Here is a 13,605-nt window from a genome sequence, read left to right as displayed (position 1 = left end):
CAAACAATAAAGTAACTTGGCTATGAGGGGTGCCGATTGGCACCCTTCATGAAGATTCTATACTCCTATCCACAGAGAGTAAAATGAATAAAAAAATGCATACCATAAAGTTGCTTTGGCTATGAGGGGTGCCAATTGGCACCCTTCATGAAGATTCTATACTCCTATCCACAGAGAGTAAAATGAATACAAAAATGCATACCATAAAGTTGCTTTGGCTATGAGGGGTGCCGATTGGCACCCTTCATGAGGAGTCTATACTCCTATGTACAGAGAGTAAAATGAATACAAAAAGGAAAACCATAAAGTTGCTTTGGCTATGAGGGGTGCCAATCGGCACCCTTCATGAGGAGTCTATACTCTTATGTACAGAGTAAAATGAATACAAAAAGGAAAACCATAACGTTGCTTTGGCTATGAGGGGTGCCAATTGGCACCCTTCATGAGGAGTCTATACTCTTATGTACAGAGAGTAAAATGAATACAAAAAGGAAAACCATAAAGTTGCTTTGGCTATGAGGGGTGCCAATTGGCACCCTTCATGAGGAGTCTATACTCTTATGTACAGAGAGTAAAATGAATACAAAAAGGAAAACCATAAAGTTGCTTTGGCTATGAGGGGTGCCAATTGGCACCCTTCATGAGGAGTCTATACTCTTATGTACAGAGAGTAAAATGAATACAAAAATGCATATATACCATAAAGTTGCTTTGGCTATGAAGGGTGCCAATTGGCACCCTTCATGAAGAGTCTACTTCTATACAGAGAGTAAAATTAATACAAAAACATATCTTTACAAGCCCCGAGTGACAGCTTTTACTTTGCATTTCTTTTGATTTGCGGGGTTTTTTTTCAAATAGTTTTTTTCTTCTTCTGTTTTTGTTAATTACATGTAAACTCTTTGTGTCTGTTTATGAAATGGGGGACGTCAGTCTTATCCTGGTCCATACCATCGATGATTATCGTTGTCAGATCTCTTGGCTGGTGTCGTTTTGGTACTCCTTGCTCTCCATTAATTCTGCATCATACAAATAGAAACGGGTGGATAACTTTTGTGCAGCAGTACGTAACGACTTCCGTGTTGTTTTGCTGCAAATACTGTTATTTTAATAATAATGTGGTGCATTCAAGTTGCTTTCAAGTTGCATTATTACTGTAAAATACACCTATAGAAACTTGTGAGCATTGGGCACCGAGGTTGCTTCAACAAGTTCAAGTAGGCTACTGAATCTGCACCCTAAAGTCAGATTACTCTCGGATGGGTCACTATAGTTTGGTCACTAGTTGCACTGTCTCAAGGCATTGTGTACAAATGGACACTCTTTTGATAAACAAACATATCCCCATACTTTCTAAAGAAACAGTCCATGCTATAAGTACAGCTCATGTACTCAAGTTGTACCATAGAGCATGGTTGTACTAATTAAAACCGAGCCTTTTTGATGTTTTGCGGTTGTAAAATGAAATCCCTTTTATGGTGTGAATCCTGATCTCTACACACGAACTAAAAATATCAAACTGTGTAAGTCGAAAATTAAATGTCATCATATAAACTTGATTGTACTGGACCTCCTTTCGTGGGTGCTCTTCCATACATGATAGAGTCCCCATACCCTTGCTCTACTATGCCAAAACCAACCTTGTGAATTTTGTGTAGGTTGCAAAGCTTCTTATACAATAATTCTGTCACGTCATTGTAGTAACTCGGAAACGCTTTTTGTACTAAATCCGATAATTTATAGCTAAATCCAAATAAAAATTAACTTACATAAGTAAACCATAACATGTCAGTCCCTGTCCTGACTGCATGCCATGGATCAATCCATGCTCCAAGTCCAACAGAACACAAGCCGCTCATGTAAACAAACAATGGAAGTGTTATGTTGACATAAACAGTTAGACTGGTGTGATCATTCTTGTATTTTTTATTCGTCCAGTTTTACCAATGTTAAGGCATTTAAAAAAAAATGCAAAAAAAACTTTATTTTTAAAGAGAGCCAGACAAGTCTTTACCATGGCAATGATAAATTGCTGCAGATGGTCGGCCCAAACAGATGTGAGGTGCTCGTAAGAAATCGTAGTCAGTTGAGAAAGAGGAGTTCGATTCTTTTCCACCAGCCTCGTTGCATGTGGTCATCTTACCGGACCTGTTTTAAAGATTGACAATGATAGCTTATTAATATACATGTTTACCTTACTATTTCGTTTACAAACTTGCAGTAATAACTGTTAGACCTACAGCAGGGCCTACAAGGTACATAACAAGTTTCAAATGTGCTATTGTTTAATACAGCCTAACGTTATAGGCCTATCCTGGTACGCCATTTCTCATTTCCTTTATTCTTTAAAACAAGGACGTCCATGCTTTCTGGCTCGAGCATCTACATGGCGCTCGACTTGATAATGTTTCATTTTAGCCGCGCTCTTTAAAACTGTTTTTAAATTATGCTGGGCACTGTGAACTTAATCTAGGTAGTTTACAAAAAGAAAATCCAAAAACGAATCCTATTTCGAAGCATTGTAGGGCCTATTGTAGGGATATATTGTTAAAAGATGTCACTGTGTTTTCAGCAGAGTCAATGATTACCATCAACAATACAATCTTTGTACTTTGAATTTCTCGACAGTGCGCCGAAAACAATCTTATAACGAAAGTTATTTAAACCCTCCATGGTTAAACATATAAACGCTATTAACTAAACTAGGCCCCTACATTAATTATAAACAAGTTGAAATTTTGAAGAAAGCTTACCTTAATTTGCTCTTCTGTCTGTCCTCATCAGCTACTTAAACTTTTAAAGAACTCATTAGGTCTTGTTTTTTTTGTTTTAGAGTATACGACTTACAACCCTTTTCTCGAGAATCTTTTTGCCACAAAGAACTGAGTTGTTCCTTAATACATCCTTGCTGTGTTTATCCAGTATGGGCAGTTGTGTTACCTGTGTGACCAATGCTCCATGTAGCCCAGGTTTGGACTAACGTCTAACTACTAGGACTATAAGCTCCATGGTGTGACATGACCTTGGTGTGATGTGTGACCATGGCTAAATCCAAACACTTCGTGCATGGACGTCCTTAATCCGTTGCAGACACGCACAGCTAGGTTTGGGGCCGTGTCCAAATTAGCGGCTACAGCTAGGGCTATGGCTAGATTTCCGTGTCATCATGCGTTGAGGTATAGGACGCCCTTAGCAACACACTTGGCAACAGCCGTAGCCGTAGCTGTAGCCGCCAGTTCGGATTCGGCCTGAGGATGGGTAAACGAACAAATGAGAAGTGCCTGACTAAGCCACACTCAGCCCTACGCGCTGATAGCGATGATGTTACTATGAATTAAGTCAGGGAACTATGCAATTACTCAAATGGGAGCGCCCTCTATCTATTTATCTATCTATCCATTTATCTGCCCACCTCCTAGGAGACTGAGCCATTTCAATAAACCTTAAAGCATTGTCCTTATTAATCTTACATTTTTGTTTGCTTACACGTATCCTACTACAATACCAATAAAACATTCTTCAGAATAATATGCCGCAGATGATGCTTGATCAAATAAAATATACAACATCAAGAAACAAAACGTTATTATTTTGAAGATTTTTACGAAATAAGAAAACCATGGAGGTAAACAAATCAGTTGCAACGATGTTTCAAAACAACAATCGAGCAAAGAAACAAACAAGGGGTGAAACAGACAAAAAACAACCAAACAAACCAACAAACACCAAAACAAACATATAAAGATTACAACAATAAATACGTTTGTTAAAACACATAATTTAAAGAACCAGATTGTCGGGTCACGACCACATCTGACATGATTGTGTTTTCACGAAAAAATTGTTTAAATAATCTTTGGCGTTTTGTTTTCTGTCTGTGTTCGAAGTAAACATAATATTACTACACAACAAAAACTGTTACTTATGTTAAGTATTTTTATTTGTAAAAAAGTGTTAAAAAAATCAGAAAGAAAGTTAGGCGCAGCTATTATCACTCAAACGACAAACAAACAAACAAACAAACACGAAGATGTCTCAGACAGAAAATTAACCGGCACGGGGTCAGCATTTCATCATAGTTCATCCATGAGGAAGGAATTCACAAACAGTGCCTCGTAACATCTTAAAGACCTTTTCCGTGCACCTGTTCTCTGTAAGACAGTACACAAATTATTGTCATTGATATTGGTAATTATTTCTTCCACTATTTCGTAACACACACACACAAAAGGGGAGGGGGGGATTATTGGAAAATCAGTTGGTTTGAAAAACACAGAGCGTAGGGTGTATTTAAGCAGTTTGTCCATGAAACGTTATTGTGTTAAAATGTTAATTGTATCCAATTAACTTCCTTATGTTATCCCCATTTGATTATACGTACTAATTTTTCAACAATGATGTATATCGCGCCAGTTATAAATATTTCGCGTAATGCATATGCAAGGGTATCAACTTCAATTTGAAGCATTATTTCACAGTTTGTCGCAAGGAAAAAATATTGTTTTCAGTATTTATTTGTGTTGCCATTTTGGAATTTGCTGCCGATTTTATTGGTGCAGTGATCATAGGACATGATTCACGTACAACAGGTTCACGTACATTTATTTGCATCTTTTAATATTTTGCTATTTTTTTAAATTTACAGGGAAAATCGTCATTATGGTCTGAAAATTGCTCTCGAATCCAGATTTTAAACCGACAAATTTTTGTTTTACTATTTTCTCCACAAAATCGTGAAAATACGCTAGAGATTTAACAAATCAATCTAACGTTTCTATGCTAACATTTAAAACATTGATTAATTCCACTTATTTGTTGCATTATATCGCACATGTTGTCGTGCTTGAGTTTCAATGAATAAACAAATCACCTTTCCTCTTTTTCTTTTGGTTTTTGAGCAGCAAGGGATAATAAATCTATCTTTTCCTCTTTCTGGTTTAGTTTGTGCACCCGACATTTATTTTGTTCTCCCATAATAATGTTAATATCTTCTAGAAAAGTTGCTATACTTAACCAAAAAAAGGTAAACAAAATTTTGAACCTGTAATTGATAAAATTGTTGCCCTGAACCTATTTCAAACTTGAATTTACCTTAACAAGAAAAACACACACTTGAACAGGTTGTATGCTTAAGTTGAACGAAATTGTCAAATTTAAGAAACCCATTAAAATAAATTATCTTACACAACTTTCTTTTCTATACACAAAATCTGCTTACCTCTGGTGATTCGTATTGTTTCTGGACCGTTTTTTTTTTTTCCATTATTGTGATTTCAATTAAAAAAACAAACATTAAATCCAAATTAAAACGCCCTCTTGGGGTAGGGAAGTTCCAGGCCGCTCTTATCCGTACTCAATAAGATCAAACAAGCACGACCTTGTTGAGGGTGATACCACGGAGCAACAAAGTGTGCAAGGGAAATTAAAAGTAAAGTCTGACAAAAAGAAAGAAAGTATTTTCCAATAAACAAAGTATTTCAAATGATGTTATTGGCAGACTGAATCTTATGGTTAAAGTTTGTTTTATATCGTTTTCATCCTTACAGTTAATTAGATTCTCGTCATCTATACGATTTTTTCCTAATTCTTTGGAAAACTTCTATGACGTGCAATTTATTGATATTATGGAATACAATACTGATCGCTTGGACAGAGGCCTTGCTCATCTATACGCACTTTCTGGCCCAGATACTTAAGTCAAGAAAATCAAATCATTCAATTAATACGCTCTCCAAAATGGTTTGAAGAAAAATGTAATGAATGTACTCTTTCTAACTCTGTAGGGAATGATTATATAGAAGTAGTTTTTCACAATGCAAATCAGTCGTTTGGAAAACTTCTTCAACAACGAAACACTTAAAAGTTACTCTGTCCGGTATTATTTTTACCATAGCCAATGCAGTTAAGCTAAATTATTTTTAAATCTTGGTATTGTCCCCGTGACCTGCATGCTGTGTTTTTTTTTATACCTATACTTCAGTGCATAACACAGAAAGTATGCTCAGCTCCGGTCAAGCATTGATAATAACCGGCTATGTACAGAGTCAGCCTGTGTATATGTGCGTTTCTAGATGCCACCTCAGCAGGATGTTTATTTACAACTCGGTTTCAAACTGTCATTAAATGGGGAATTTCTTTGTTGTTTAATTCATAAAGAAAAGACATGGATATACAGCTAGTTGTTACACCACATGTATGCTGCTCTGTTAGCTCATATACTACTTCATCACAACATGTTTTTGTTTGTTTGTGTTTTGTTTTAGTATAATAATACATCATTAGCATTCAGTTGAGAAAATCCGTGTTTTATTTTTTATTTAGTCAAGTCCATGGAAACGCTTGATCACGGTATGAGTGTTACATTATGCATTACCACGTTTTTTAGTTTATACATCGATTGGCATAACATCTCATAATTTGATATTATAAAAAAAACCTCCCCCCCCCCCCCTTTGTGCAACACAATTATGCACTAAACGTTATTGCCATCGGGAAAACACAATTTTGAATCTTTGCTGCATGGTGAAGACACCTGTGCTTACTGAATAAGGCCTACAGTTTGTGATGTCACAACAGCGTTTTAGAGTCGGCGCTAAAATAAAATAAAATTACGTGTTCATATAATTAAAAATGGCTTGTTAAAAAAAAAAATTACGATGTTAGTTTTACTAATTTCAATTCCTCAATCATGGTTTTACAAATCCAAGACGTCATGAATTAGACATTTGCCGTAACATTTGTTTGTATTTTTTTTCTAGAATAATTAAACATCCAAACTTTGAATTACTCCGTCCGTTATTCCTTTTCCCATAGCCAATGCAGTTAAGCTAAATTATTTTACATCTTGGTTTCCTTGCTCTATGGTTTGTGTGGCATGCATGCTGTGTTGTTTTTGATACCTATACTTCAGCGCATGACACAGGAAATGGTTCATTAGTTAACACCATTGGCCAAAGATAAACAATGCCCAGCTCCGGTCAAGCATGTCTTCCTCCATGGGTCAAGCATTGATAAAACCTCCTTGCTCTATGGCCTGTGTAAGGCGTTTCTAGATGCCACCTCAGCAGGATATTTATTTACAACTCGGTTTCAAGCTGTCATTAAATGGGGAAACGAATTTATAAAAAATCATAAAGAAAAGACATGGATATGACAGCTAGTTTTTACACCACATGTATGCGACGTATAAAGTGATCGTTCGGCACTTAGAAAAAATGCTGCTCTGTTAGCTCCTATACTACTTCATAACAACATGTTTTTTTTATGTTTTTTTTAGTATATGCTTCATTTGCATTCAGTTGAGAAAAACCTTTTTTAACATAAAATAATCAAGTTCATGAAAACGCTGGATCACGAATGTATACATTACATTATCACATTATCGAGTTTATGCATCGATTGGCATAACATCCCCTAATTTGAATTATAAAAAACACAAACAACTAAAAACAACAACACACAACAAACACACACGCACTTTTGGGCAACACAATTAAGCACAAAACGTTATTGCCATCCGGTTTTGCAGTTATCGGCGGGAAAACACAATTTTGAATCTTTGCTGCATGGTCAAGACACCTGATGTGCTTTTTGAATAAGGCCTACTTCAGTTTGTGATGTCACAACAGCGTTTTGGAGTAGGCCCTAACATTACACCAAATTACGATTTCATATTATACTAGTGGCTCCTAATTTCTTCCTCCATCATGGTTTGACAAATCCAAGATGTCATGAATTAGACATTTGCCGTAACCTCTATGCCGTAACAGTTTCTTGTATTTTTTTTTCTAGAATTGCTAAACACCCGAACTTTGAATTAGTCCGTCCGTTATTCCTTTTCCTTTAGCTAATGCTGTTAAGTTAAATTATTGTACAACTTGGTATACTCTGTACTGTTTTTGATACCTATACTTTAGTGTACAGCACAGAAAATGGTCAAGTAGGCAGTAATGTCCAAGATAAACAGTGCTGTTCTGCGGTCAGCGCCTGCGGTCACATTACTCTGTGCCATTTGTTTCTACATGGAGTAATAAACTATGTACATGTACATTTTGGTTGCACAACAGTTGCCTCATGCGAATGCTTTCAATACAAATTATTTTTACTCTTGTTCAAAATCACTTGTTCAAAAACATGCAACATGTTTCCACCTGTCTCCCTCCGTCCATTATGGACCGGGTGTGCACATTTTTCAAAAGAGGTAGTGCACCTTAAGCGACAACCGGACGACCTTGACACTGCCTTTAGGAGGTGTGAATGAATTCCCTCTTTCTCATTGTTCTACTCGTACAGTACCAACACCCCCAACTTTTTGTTCGACTTAAGAACCAGTGCTTATTATCGGGACTGTATTGCAAAAAGTGATGCACCGTTAAGACCATTGATAAGGCAAAGCGGTTACACAGTTACGTCATATTTGTAAACATTGGCATTTCCGGAGCATTGGCGCAAGAACTATAGCATTAGGTTATTTTCCCTCCTTTCAACCGCGTTCAATCGACACACGTTCCCTTGGCAGAGAAGATGACGAATCTCAGGTGTAGTGGCTCGAAAAAATAAGATAAGTGTTTGGTTCTGTTCAAATTCGAGTTCGGCATCTGGTGATAGCGTTTGCTAAAACAATGGCAAGGTGTGCAACCATCAACGCAGTGAAGAAGTTGTCCGTTTAATAGCATGTTTATTCGCACGATCAGCCGTCCGCGAGTACCGACTTTGAGAGACACCATTAAGGTAAAACGCAAACAACTTTATCGAAGTTAGTTATAACATGATATCAGCCATACTTGTTCATTTACTACACTTTGACCATTCTTGTGAGTTGAATGGCATAAAATTAAGACTCATCGAAGTGCATATGAAATGAACTTATTGATAGTTTAACCATGGTTTACAAACACCCACGACCAAGGGTGGTTCACCACCATGCACCAACTACGGAGGTAATCCATATAGGGCTAGGGGGAGTAATTAACCTTATTGTCAACACCATTGACAGCCGGCCAGGGACAATCGGACATCTGAATCTATGTTTTCATGCATACATGTAATTCTATTTTACAAAATGCGTTGGGTTAAATCATCGTTGGGTAGAAGTTTACTTAAATTTTGTTTACTTAATTTTTGGGTGGGCCTAACCATGGAGGTAATGTAAACAATTATTTAATTACCTACATTTTACGGTGTAGAAATCCAGTGGTATAAAAAGTTTCAAAACATGTGGCGGCCATCTTGAAATTCGAAATGGCCTCCACTGCCAGATAATTTTGCTTCATATCTCAGTAGTTTTACATTAATAGTTTGGTAACTTATACCGCTCACATGTTAACCTTTTCATTTACTTTAGTAAAATTTACGTAATAAATTGAAACTAGTTTCCGTTTATGAACTTTTCACAACTAATGTAAAATGCCCGTTTTACTCATAAAACGTGTTTGTCGTAAACATATTTTTTTACATCACTTTTTTAACATTCTTTTTCTGAGTGCAGGTTGTGTCATGGGATTGTCAACAGATAAGACCCGTCAAGGAGGAGTTTGGGCTGCATCTTCAGGAGCAGATGGGGACATTTTTCAAACACGGTTTATCAACCACTCACTGTAGCGACAACAACGTTAACATCACTGGAAAGCTTCTCAGAAAAAGTGTAAGTACTGTATGATTAAATATGTACATATGGGATTGATAAGATGAAAACATAGCTTTAGGGTTGTTGGAGTAGCCTGCGGTTTTTCCATATGATGGTTCTTCGAAAAGTACAGTTCTACATCTATGAAAGCGAAACCGCCGAAATCGTCACACATTTGAAAAGCATGATAATTTTAATATGGATATACAAAACTACTCACACCATATGAACACAAGGAGTGCGTTCCTTGCCCCCTTGATGCATACAATAATTCTTTATGCCATCAAACTGTGTTTTTTTTCCGGCATCATTCCTCTCACATTGGTTTTCCTACAGCCACATGCATGATAACTCTTCCCTTGATGAACATGCACCGACAAATGCACCATAGAATGTAAAAATGTAAATCGTCATGCAGTGTGTGGTGGGATTGCTTGTTACTAAATAAATAAAACCAAACAAAATTAGAGTGATGGGTTGACCAAAACACGTTGCATTGTTTCCATCTGTATTTGAAGCCCCCCCCCCCCCCTCCATACCATTTTTTTTTAAAGCAACGTAACCTAAACAAGACTTAAAAATAAACATTTTCAACAGGAGTAGGAAGAGACTCGTTTGTGGCAAACTTCACGTCGACGAATGTATCTGCCAAGCTCACCGGACACACGCTTTACAAGTACCCCAGCAACTACAAGTCCACCGCATCTTGACAGACTGCCAGCAATTGACTTTCATTACAAAGGTCATCAAAGGTATACAATCCGGTAAGTAACAAATTTATTGTTCAAATATAAACTGTTTATTTACGAAAGGGGTAATTTCTCAATCAAATGTTAAAAAGACTTTCATCATACTCTTGCAACTTTATGACCAAATGAGTCAAAATTTTCACATTATTTTATGCATATTACACCTAGTGGTCTTAAACAACTATACCGAAAGGTGCCCACAACCGTTGACTTCACCAAACTCTCCTAAACTTTGGACTAATCTTAGAACTTAATACGAGTTAAGTTCCGTATCCATAGGATGCATTGTACCGAGAAGATCGGCTGCAGTGTCATTTAAACCTTTATGGTGGATTGTAAAAGAAATAAAAAGGGGCTGAGAATATTCAATAGTGCCATGTTCTTGAATTTTGTTGTCAATGTTCAACAACCATTTTAGGTTATATTCATGACGACCTGTGCTACAACGACCAACTTCTGCTTCAATATCTGCATCATGTTTGCAGGTCGGGCTTGTTACGGTGAACGGCCGCGTTTTGAAAAAGCGAGAAACGTCTGTTTTAAATTAAAGAAAAACTGAATAAAATGTTTCGAACATAACTGACTGGTCCATTTTTGTTCTTGCGTTCTTTGCTTTATACCTTTGGATTGTTAATGTTTATGTTCCATTTGTGCTCGATTGAATGCATTCTTTCTATTGATGAGTTTCTTCATAATAGGCTATAAGAATAAAACATTGAAAGTGAGTAAATATTTTTATTCTTTATTTTTTTTAAATAAACACAGGTACAGGACTGGTAGCACGAAACTGTGTGGCAATGGAAGATGACTCTGCAAACTGTTTCACTTCTCTGCAAGATTTATCCAGCTTGTGCCATCCTGCTGTAAACATTGAAAGCAGTCCAGCACCTGGGCCTAACGATGTGTATGATTACTAATCAGACAGAAACTAAATAATTTAGTCAGAAACCTTAGTTTTACATGTAAATTGGTTCCTGCTAATATTATTACCTAATCTTTATTCCTGTGTTGGGTTCAAAGTTGAACAAAGAAATCATTTGTTGGGCTAGGGTGCATTTTTTTCAGTTATAAAAATGGGCTTTTTAGTTAGCCCGTTTTGGCACCCCTCATGTAGCCACTGTGATTTAATAGAGTGTATTTTTGTATTCATTTTACTCTCTGTACATGAGTATAGACTCTTCATAAAGGGTGCCAATTGGCACCCCTCATAGCCAAAGCAACTTTATGGTTTGCCTTTTTGTATTCATTTTACTCTCTGTACATAGGAGTATAGACTGTTCATGAAGGGTGCCAATCGGCACCCCTCATAGCCAAGTTACTTTATTGTTTGTCTTTTTGTATTCATTTTACTCTCTGTACATGAGTATAGACTCCTCATGAAGGGTGCCAATTGGCACCCCTCATACCCAAAGCAACTTTATGGTTTGCCTTTTTGTATTCATTTTACTCTCTGTACATAGGAGTATAGACTCTTCATGAAGGGTGCCAATCGGCACCCCTCATAGCCAAAGCATTTTTATGGTTTGCCTTTTTTTATTCATTTCAGTCTCTGATAGACTCTTCATGAAGGGTGCCAATCGGCACCCCTCATAGCCAAGTTACTTTATTGTTTGTCTTTTTGTACTCATTTTACTCTCTGTACATAGGAGTATAGACTCTTCATGAAGGGTGCCAATCGGCACCCCTCATAGCCAAACTGACTTTATGGTATGCCTTTTTGTATTCATTTTACTCTCTGTACATAGGAGTATAGACTCTTCATGAAGGGTGCCAATCGGCACCCCTCATACCCAAAGCATTTTTATGGTTTGCCTTTTTTTATTCATTTCAGTCTCTGATAGACTCTTCATGAAGGGTGCCAATCGGCACCCCTCATAGCCAAGTTACTTTATTGTTTGTCTTTTTGTACTCATTTTACTCTCTGTACATAGGAGTATAGACTCCTCATGAAGGGTGCCAATCGGCACCCCTCATACCCAAAGCAACTTTATGGTATGCCTTTTTGTATTCATTTTACTCTCTGTACATAGGAGTATAGACTCCTCATGAAGGGTGCCAATCGGCACCCCTCATAGCCAAAGCAACTTTATGGTATGCCTTTTTGTATTCATTTTACTCTCTGTACATAGGAGTATAGACTCCTCATGAAGGGTGCCAATCGGCACCCCTCATAGCCAAAGCAACGTTATGGTTTGCCTTTTTGTATTCAATTTACTCTCTGTGGATAGGAGTATAGAATCTTCATGAAGGGTGCCAATTGGCACCGCTCATAGTCAAAGTGACTTTTTTATATTCCGTTTATTATTTGTACATTAACGACAAAATTTATTTTTCAAGAAAATCACTGTTTAAATTTTTTTGAAACATTTTGTACTTTGTGTCTTAAAATTATTGAAGATCGTTCAAGTGACAGTTTGGTGGAGAATAAAGTGCCATCTGAAACAATATTAATGCTTTTGCCAATATGTCTGTTATTATTTCACAAATGTGGAGTTTTATGTAGTAAATCCATCGCAAAGCTAATTTTGAAGCTAAAAGAATGAGTTTCATGAAATGAACAACTTAAATGTTGCTTTGTTGAATTGTAACTTAGTAAAAATAACTGAGATAGAGAAACACATACTTTAGTTGCATATTTCCATGTTTCGATTTTGAAGGAAAAGTGGAAGTTTTCGACAAAGGTTCCTTTTGGTAATGCAAAAACTGTGCTCGTAAAGCTACATCGAGTTTTTGATTGATTAAAAATAAGAATCATTAAAACAATTGTACAAAGTGAACAATTTGTCTGTGAAAATGTAAAAAATTAATGATTTTGGTGACAAAAGAGTAAATTGTTCATACAAAAATCAAACAACTGCAAATCCAATAAAGACAAAATGTTTCCTATTGTGTTTTACATGCGTTAAAAAAAAGCCCGGACTTGAAAAAACTTTCAGCTATGCTTTTGAATCATTCTGGAACTAAAACTGCTAGAGAGACGCAGTTTGTACCTGCGTCATCATGGCATTATCCTAAATTTAAATTTCAAAGTTTTAGAGCGGCTTCCAGCTTTCTTGATACCGAAAACTAAAAGTAGGCGGCTGTGCTTCGAAACGAACTCAACAAGCCTCCCTACGGGATTTTTGTGCACAGAGAAAATCAAAAGTTCAATTGGTCAATTTTACCCACAATCATTACTCAATCTAAACAAGTTTAGCACCATTGGATAGAGAATTTCAAGGGCTTTCCTCT

At 36.7% G+C, this 13,605-nt stretch overlaps 2 long non-coding RNA genes across 2 annotated transcripts; one reads left to right on the top strand and one right to left on the bottom strand.

The window, feature by feature from the left end:
- Positions 1 to 731: 731 nt before the first annotated feature.
- Positions 732 to 3,523, bottom strand: LOC139935261 (uncharacterized). Its single transcript, XR_011785788.1, has 3 exons — positions 2,754 to 3,523; positions 2,015 to 2,148; positions 732 to 1,019 (listed from the first exon to the last, which is right to left on the bottom strand). It is a non-coding gene; the product is annotated as an uncharacterized lncRNA (long non-coding RNA).
- Positions 3,524 to 8,700: 5,177 nt separating this feature from the next.
- Positions 8,701 to 11,683, top strand: LOC139935175 (uncharacterized). The gene is made up of 4 exons (XR_011785775.1): positions 8,701 to 8,730; positions 9,488 to 9,643; positions 10,223 to 10,389; positions 11,140 to 11,683. It is a non-coding gene; the product is annotated as an uncharacterized lncRNA (long non-coding RNA).
- The last annotated feature ends 1,922 nt before the right edge of the window (positions 11,684 to 13,605 follow it).

The sequence above is a fragment of the Asterias amurensis genome, chromosome 3 (assembly GCF_032118995.1).
Source record: "Asterias amurensis chromosome 3, ASM3211899v1".
NCBI lineage: Eukaryota > Metazoa > Echinodermata > Asteroidea > Forcipulatida > Asteriidae > Asterias > Asterias amurensis.
Note: the sequence above shows the minus strand (reverse complement) of the source record. Positions and strands in the feature narration are given on the sequence as shown.